This window comes from Pinus tabuliformis, chromosome X (assembly GCF_031772625.1).
Source record: "Pinus tabuliformis cultivar Carrire ecotype Pingquan chromosome X, CPIR1, whole genome shotgun sequence".
Classification (NCBI taxonomy): Eukaryota; Viridiplantae; Streptophyta; class Pinopsida; order Pinales; family Pinaceae; genus Pinus; species Pinus tabuliformis.
In genome coordinates, this window is record NC_142308.1 from 244112464 (window position 1) to 244122106 (window position 9643).

General features: G+C 32.7%; 1 pseudogene; it reads right to left on the reverse strand.

Moving 5' to 3' along the window:
- Positions 1-7996: 7996 nt before the first annotated feature.
- Positions 7997-8512, reverse strand: LOC149139286 (polyadenylate-binding protein, cytoplasmic and nuclear pseudogene; annotated as a pseudogene).
- Positions 8513-9643: the final 1131 nt, after the last annotated feature.

Consider the following 9643-nt stretch of genomic DNA (forward strand, 5'->3'; position numbering starts at 1 on the left):
ATGACCAAATATACAACAAAATATACTACTATATGATCACCGTAGAAAACCAATTAATGACCAAAGAAATATGATGAAAATGTTGATCATGTTATAAGATACTGTAAATTAGCTACTAATAGTCATATATATGCAAAATTTAGTCATCGCTTAAAATCAATTAATGAATAAAGAAATATGACTAAATTTTGGTCATGTTATAAGATACTGTAAATTAGCTACTAGTAGTCATATATATGCAAAATGTAGTCGTAATTTGTAATCACAAATTTATCAATTGCAGTAGTCATTTATCTTTTCTTGGTAGTTTCATATTCATTATATAAACAACTAATTTAGTAGTTTATATTCATTTCATTTACTTTCATTAATAATCATTATAAACGACTAATTTAGTGATATATTCATTTTACTTGTGTTCATCATTAATTAGTATAAACGATTAATCTAGTAGTTTTAAATTAATTTTGTGTTCATTATTAATCAATATAAATCAATTAGTATGACTTTGTGGCTAAATTAAAGAAAAAATCATACAATGTGCATGTTCATCTAATATGAAAACGCAAAGTTACATATGTTAATTACAATACTAAATAATATCAACTGCAACTGTAAATAATTTCAACCACAAAAAATATATTATACAAAATGTCAAGTATTACAATATGAGTTTCCAACTTAATATTGGTTGGACTACAATTTACACATGAAATATTGTTTCATCACATTAAAACATTATCATTGTGTTGCCAATGCAATATTGCACATGAATTCACCAACTATGAAGACTTGACCATTAGTCTCTATGTGTGCACCTTATGTGGGATATTGTCTCTAAGGGTATCACTAGACCGATTCTCTTCTCTCTCTCTTTTTTCATTTGTCGCTCCAGCGTTACTGTTCTCCTATTTATTCAATTCTTGCTTCTTAACATCAATGCTAAGTTCCTTTTCCAAAAACAAAACAATATACAATACAGAGTATAAGACATGAAAGAAAATGAACACTAGAATATAAACTAAACTTGACTGTAAAAGAGGTATATGACATATACCTCAACATCAAGAATGTCACAACCATTTTCTCCCATCAAAGAAATAAACTCGAACACGTTTTCTTCACTTGGGCGATAATGGCCACTATGTGGCTAGATGAACTGTATAAACAAAGAAAATAAAACATAACCATAGAAAATAACACCTAAGTAACTTAGTATTCAACCTTCAGGGAAAGCTTAGGCACATTCATGTCAATTGTGTTACATGCTAAAAATATCGTGTTGTGGATAACTTGTGAAAACTAATAATCTGAGGTGTGATATCTAATCCTTGTTGTTTTATTCGTAACAACATTTCATTATCTAACGCATGAACTTGGTCAAGTATATAAATAACATGTGCTCAAATAACAACATGAAATTAAACTTTTCTAATAGCCATGAAAACATGTAAACACAAAACAGCTAAAAAGATTTCAATCAATGAAGTGTAATACTAATTTCATCTTCAAACTTTAGTTGTTGTTTGAATGGAAATGATACCAAGTATTTTCAATTTCATATTTTAAAGACAAAACAAAATAAAAAGAAACATTCACAATACAATCAAACAATAGAGGATGTCATTCAATGGACATTACAATTATAAAAAAAATGTTTACTTGTCCACTAATGTCTTTTTTGGCATTTCTAAAACATTTTCTTGCCCAAAATAACCATGAGGTGAAAGAATCACAACATTAAAAACCATAGGAATCCCTACTAGAAACTCGAACAAGTTTTCTTTAGTTGGGAGATAGTGGCCACCATCTAGCTAGATGACTTGTATAAAGAAAGTAAATAAAACGTCACTATAGAAAAGAACACCTTAGGAACTTAGTATTCAACCTTCAAGAAAAAACTTAGGCATAATCATGCAAACTAAGTTACATGTTTTAAGAGCCAAGTGGTGAATTAGCATACCATATTTCCAACCCTCCATTTTTTATTGCACCAAACCTACTAACATCTAATACAAAAAAAAAAAATCATTATAGTGGATCAAGAAAGTTTCTACAAGAAACTTCTTAAGAATCACCTTCTCCACTCTCCACTCAAGAGGAAAATTCAATGCTCGGTAAAGATGAAGATCCCCTTTCTGGCTAATCTCAAGAATCATGTATATCTGCATATACAAAACAACAATGTAAGAGGAAAGTGTGCAGAAAAAATATCTATAAAATTGAAATAGATGACAACGATGACATAATGAGAAAAAGGAATGAAAATTGAGAAACCTAATTTATTTGCATAAGGAAAAAGTCAAGTATAAATCGTAAACAAATCTTAATATTTACTCAAGAAAAATGTCACCCTTATTACCATTTTTCTCATACCAGTGCTCCTAAACATCATTAAAAGTGTTGTTATTTTAAAGTGTACCCTCAAGAGGATGATAAAGGGAGAAATGCACATGATTTCAAACTAACAAATTTAAAACAAGAAAAAAAATAATGTTGATCTTTCTAGGTTCCATAAACATTCTTTAAATATTAACAACCTTCTTTACAAAGAAAAGATGCATTAACCAAAAGCCCAAGGAATGGATTTGTTCTTTCATAGCACCACAATTTTCTACTATAAAATTTTACCAATTAATCCTAATGTCGCTCAAAATTTTCATAAAACCATTTACTAAAGAAATTGTCTCATTTATATTTGACAAGATGAAGTTTGAAAAGTGAAAATTGATTTTGATTTGGAGTTGGTGAGACTCAGAGCTTGAACATAATTTTGTGCTTATTACGCACCCATGTTCTCATCATGGCTTATGAAGTTCACGCTAAACACTTTGATAACTTTATATTGCAATCACCATGATCTGGGACATTGCCATGATTATAATGGGGAGGGTGAATGGTAAAACCCCATTAGTCGACATATACGTACCTTGAGGAGAGTACATTTCCTACCCATTTAGGTATTGGCTTAATGAGCATGCAAATATCAATAACATAGAAGAGTGAATGCAGGCAATGGTTGTAAGAAATGCATGTATCAATAAGAATCTTATACTTAAAGTGAGATAATAATTGTATAGAAGTTACCTAGATTTCAAGAAGTCAACTTTTAGTTCTAATTAAACAAGAACCCCAATGAAACATCCTTCACTTTGAAACATATGTTTACGAAATCACATTAATAAGATATATATTTACTCACCCACCTATCATAGTGAAAAACAAAAGGATAAGAAAGATGAAACTCTTCATCTAAACTAATGCCTAAATGTTTCCAGGTGGTTCTTGATTAATGCTTTTTTCCACACCAATGTCTCTTGACATTGTGATAGAATTCTTTGTCTCAAGGAATAGGTAAAAAAAATCTCCCTATACATCAACACGATGTGAATCAGTTTTATGTTGAACAAGCTAACTACCATCTTAAGTAATTTGATTGAAAAAATTCAATCCTGAGCTAACTATCTAGAAACCATATAACAATTTGTAGTTTTAGTATTCTACCACAACTGGCCAAACAGAAAAATATAAAATCATTGAAACATGGTACGCTATTATGACCCAATCCACTAACTTCAAGAAATATAAATAATATATAATTGAAACATTTTCATAAATCATAAAAGTTTGATCTTACATACCGTATTGAATTGTGCTTCCATTTATTGAAGGTCTTATGTGAAAATGTAAAACCCAAAAAGTAAGATGACATTTATAATAGCATCAGAGATACAATTTTCATATCCTTTATAAATTTGGAAAAATGAATGCATGTGAACAACAGGAAAAACAAACAACTTAAATGGGAAAGCATAGAAACATGGTCCACCACTGTCCCAATCCATCAAACTCCAAGAAATAGAAAGAATAAATAATTGATTCATTTTCACAAAGCCTCAAAGTTTGATCCTACATATTTTATTGATGTGTGCTTCCATTTATTGAAGGTCTTATGTGAAAATGGAAAACTCATAAGATAAGATGGAATTTTTAATAGAATCCAAGATACAATTCCATATCCATTTTATTATACTTTATAAATTTGAAAATGGAAAATAAAGGGGTAAGGAAGATGCAAGGTAAAGTAGTAACTAGAGTAATTTTGGATTGCCAACCCAAGGAGAAAATCAAGGGAGGAAAGTAAAATGATGTTGACTTTCAAATGATAAGTGGGAAAAAGGGGGAAATCTTTGTTTTTTGAATAAATTATTAAATTGCATACAAAATGCTACAACTTATGAACAACTTGGGCTATTTTGTATGGTGTTTCAGGGATGGGGGTCATGGGAAGGGTTTCAAGGATGGCTAGGAGTTAACCCCAAATTTCAATTGGACAACCAAAAATATTTTTAAAAGATAAAATTTTAAAGAAATATAAAATTTAAAAACAAAGATTCTAGAACATAGTTCTATAATATAAGTCAATAAAAGTAACTACCATAGATAATAGATCTAATGTAACTCAAAAAAAGTAACAAGTCTTAGATAATAGATCTTAAATATCTTGTCTACATGGATGTTATAACTCTCCCAAAATAAAGATTTGATATAGGATACACAAACCTACCAAACATGGGAGTCAAAGCTGTGAAGGAAATTAGTCCTCATCACAAAAGCATACTACATAGTATTCACACATGAAATGCATATATAACCTTTGTCCACGTTTGAATGTAGAACTACTTGGTGAATATTTTTATTTGAGAATTGAAATCAAATGGGTATCATTTTCAATAGTGGGTATTCAAATGTCCTCAAAACCATCCCAATAAATCTCCCAAAACTCCCTGTTTTTAGTAAGAACCATCTAGAGGATCTGGGATAAGTCCCCAAAACCATCATAAGACATCTCCCAAACATCCCATTTTATGGAAAGAAACATTTAGACAATGTGGGAGAGGATCACATATCCTTAGAGATGTCTCATTCAAAATAGGGAAATTCCCCTTGCAAACCCCAAGGGCAGAAAAATCCAGAGGATGCATCCCAAAAGTAGGGACAAGTTCCCCTATGCAACATCATCCTCAGTGCATAATCCACATGATACACTATAAAATGATCTAAGAGAGTGACACACTAACATATTAACTCATGACCAAGTGTATAAATTGACCTATATATCCATAAGAAAAATGTAAGCAAGGAAATTATTAAATCATTCCACAAATGCATGAAAGATAACATCTATCATATCTAATTATATTTTAATACTAGAAACCCTACAATTGGAGGGCCTAAATTAAGGAACATTGGAGAATAAAACTTAGAATTGGATATATCTATTATACTTTCTACAAAATGGAAGAATAATGTGGATTACAAATTTACCACCATGATTACATAAGAACTACTTACAGGTTTTAGGTGACCATACCCATGGGATTTGTTGTAGAAATGAAGTGTTTTGAAATTCCCACTAATGGCTTTGAGAGCATCAAAAGCATTCGGCTGCTCCATTCTCATATTCGGACCACTCTTTTGGTTTCACATTACCAACCTTAGGGATAGTTTGGACAGTGCTTACTTGCATATCCATATATGTGACACCATACGTTACTTCATCATATCCTAAGGATGAGATGATTAAACTTCACTTTAATGTAGAAACCAGGTGTAACCTTGGGTTGGCAAGGGCTGGTGGAGTCCATAAATATAAACATGGTAGAGTATTTATATCTATTAGGAACTCATTTTCTTTCTACACTACCTCCCACCACTCTTCTTCCAGTAAATTCAAGTTGAAACAACCCTCTACCTGTTTCCTTGCTACCACAATTGCACAAGAATTGATCTTGTGGAAACCAACTTTCAAGAGAGAATTAGTTCTAATAATTCTGCAAATTTTGAACCAGAGTTTAACCTTGCATGCATGATATGGTTCTATAATTCCCTAATACATCGACATAACTAGATTGGCACTCGCAGAGTGCAGCGACCACAAAAGTAGTGTACTTAATAAGCCACAACATACATATTCTACAAAACTAAATATGATATAATTAATAATGGAAATAACATAAAACAAAAGGACAACCTAACCCCTTATTGAATAATATCTTTATTTGAGCTTGTGAAATGCAATCTGGAGGTTGTAGTCTCTCAACAATTCATATTATTTTAGACTAGCATGATCAAATTGCCAATGAGTCTTAGACTTTCCTAAACATGAGTTGGTATTCATTTTTTTCTTCTTCTTTTAGTTCATTGGACCTGAACCCTTTATTATATTATAGAGATGGAGTTGAACCTTCTACCCAGTTTCATAATGGGAGTTGAACCTTCTCTTCTCCCATTGAAAATTGTTGGAACTAAACTCTCTTTAGTTAATTCACTAGATTTAAAATTGACCCTCAAACTGTTAATTTCATGTGGTAATCCAACAATCTTAGTGGCACTTCACCTCCTCCTGAGTTGTCTCAATAAATTCCCAGGGGTAGTGCATGGTGAATCTCCCTTTGACAATCCTAATAACTTCTCATGCATTTGTCTTTAACAATTCCACAGTAGTGCATCAATTCTATATAAATGCATGAATTTTGTGGCAATGCATGGATCCACAAAAGTTTTGTAGCAGTGGAAAACTATTTATTACTCCTACTAATAAAATAAAATAAACAAGAAGAAATGCAAATCATAAGATAATATTTTGATACTTACATGAGCCTAAGGATGCTAACTTTATGTTGGATCAACACTTCTAATAATGATTCTCACATTATCCTGTTCATCTTGTGGATCCTCTGGATTCTACAGACACATATATGCAAAAATGATGAAGACACCTCTGGTCTACACATGTGTAGATTTACACACCCTATTCTAGCTCATAGGTAAGTCCAATAATAATTCTCAAGATCTGAAACAGTGTTATTAGCAACTAAGAAATACATTCTGGCACACATCATTATAATTGGAGGAATCAAGAGAGATTTAATACCTAGTTATAGCATATCACAAATGAACATGAATACATAACCTCTGGCATCATAAACACAATCTCTTTATTTATTATCTTCTCCTCTAATATTTAATGCAACACACAAGTCCAAGCCATGGTTTCTATCCAATGATTAATGCCACAGGCAAACTAAGGCTCCTTTGAGCACATTATCTTTGTCTTTGTTACATGGAGGTAGGCTTGTTCCCTTGTACACAGATATTACAATCATTATATCCTAAATTTCTAGAAATAAATACATCTAAAGACCCAAACACCAATGCTGCCACATTTTTTGGGTGTTAGAGACCCACTAAACAATGCATAGGAATCTTTCTTCATGGTCTTGTTGTAGTTTCTCTTCTTGCCATTTGGTTCCAAAATCAATTCCTAGCTCCTCATGATTAATAGACCCAACAACTCCCATAAATGGGTCAATAATTTGGATGTGTGTCATGCTCTACTGCCCCTACATAAAGCACAAATCTATATAGACCCGAGTCTGAGATGCACTTCCTAGTTTGTGAAGATTGAAGTTGCATATCTCCTATTTATATATTTCAGAACTCAGTGATTTGTGTGCATTTGATAGATCCTCAAGCTTAGGAACCCCCAGGTCAATATCAAACATGAATATAGATGGGTGTGTGCGAACATCATATTCATGTAGTCAATGCATTGTTTATATTTAATGTCCCATCACATCGACATACAAACACTACAATGCCCACCCATGTCCAGGCTATTAGCATGGACCTCAGCTCTTTCTCAATGCAACTAAGGTGGATGTGATCCAATTTCCATCTCTCCAAAAGTATACAGTAAGCATTACATCAAATAAGCTTTACCACTATCCTTGAAAGGACATACTACCAGGGACGTTGTGGCATAAACATATATATCTATATATATATATATATATATATATATATATATATATATATATATATATATATATGTAAAAAGGATGGAGCTTCAACAGAAAGGATCCAACTTTGCATCAGGAATAAAATCTATTCACTAGACATTGAATGGGGCTCCAAATTACTCATTGACATTTTAGTAGGAAAATTGCACAAATCCATATCCTTTAGATTGTCCTAATACATCTGTTGCAATATTACAAGAGAGAATAGACCCAAACACAGAGAAAGTATCATAGCGAACTTTAATGTCTGTTACTTTGTGAAGATGCTTAATAAACATGTTCGTTGATCCACTCTTTCGGATGCTGGGATCACGATTTGAATACTTTATTAGAATGAGATTTACATTAAGAGGCATAAAATTCAGCAAATCTAAAGCCTTGCTGGAATTTTTAGCAATGCCATCATTGATATAGGCATATACAAGAAAACTCTTGGCTCTGATATCTTTGTAGATGTGAATAGAGAGAACGAGACCAATTTGCTGGAAGAGCCCATAAATCTGGCCATCGGTAACACTGAGGTATAGATTCCCCACATACAGAAACATTGATAGGAATTGATTATGCAGATTGTCGTTGTCATTCCCAATAGCCTGTTGTTGTTGTGAAACAATAGATTTTTGGAGTTGTACTTGTATCTGTGTCATTCTATCTCTTTTTTATAGAACTTTTATCTCTACTCTCTGATATTGGAAAAAATAGAAAGCACAACCTACTTCAACTACCACAAATCATTTTAAAATAAAAAGAATGAAATCGGATCAAAACTAAAAATAAAAATCCAAAACCACCCTAAAAACACATGTGAAGTTTAAAATCATAGTTGGGAGGTTCAAACAAAGCAAACCAACCAAGCCCTCCATTAAAATTCTTAAATCCTGAAAATTGTTACGTTTGTTGAATTTTGAGTGAGATCTAATCTTCTTCTTTTTTACCTTCTTAGTTAGTGTTGTTGCCTCTCTGAGGTTGGCCCCCTAAATAGTTCCTCCTCATAGGAGTTTCGTACCTCCATTTCTCCCCCCTTAGTCTGCAGGATAACCTTAGCGCACTTACTTACTTACAAAGAAACATGTATATACACCAAAATGGAATGCAAGCAACTAAGTTCTATTCAGACTAACCTCAGGTTTTAGTATGTATAATGCTAATGTTAATGTTAATGTATCAATAGTAAAGGAATGTGCACTTCCGACACCACCAACTTGAGGTGGGGGAGATTTTGTGATGGTTTGGATATGGGAACATGTTGCACCCAACCTAATTCTTTATCAACCAAAACCCCAATAATTAGAAATGGATTATGAGAAAAAAAAAAGGGAAAATGTCTATGAAAATTGAGGTCGGATGGGATCGGTCACTACACATATCCCAAACTGAGTCAAGCTAAACCTGAGGATTCAGTTGATTCAAGTTCAATATGTGCATGCCTAGGAGGACCAGGTAGGTGTACGAAGTTAGACAATAAGGCAGGCAATGCTCGTTGAGGAAGGACGTGGTTGGAAGAAATCAAATTGTAGATTTGCAAATATGGTGTAAACTATAAATTTGACCATCCTCCCCTAGGAGCACTTGACAAAGGTCGTGCTCAACAACTTATGAAGTTGACTCTTGCAGGCTTCCCAGGACGAGAGGGTGAGGCTACATGCCCGTTCTATATGAAAACTAGAACTTTCAAGTATGGTGCAACTTGCAAGTTTGATCATCCCCCTCCTGAAGAAGTTGTAGCCAAATATTTTGCAATGGTTGCAACCACTAAAGATACCTCAATAGATTATGAT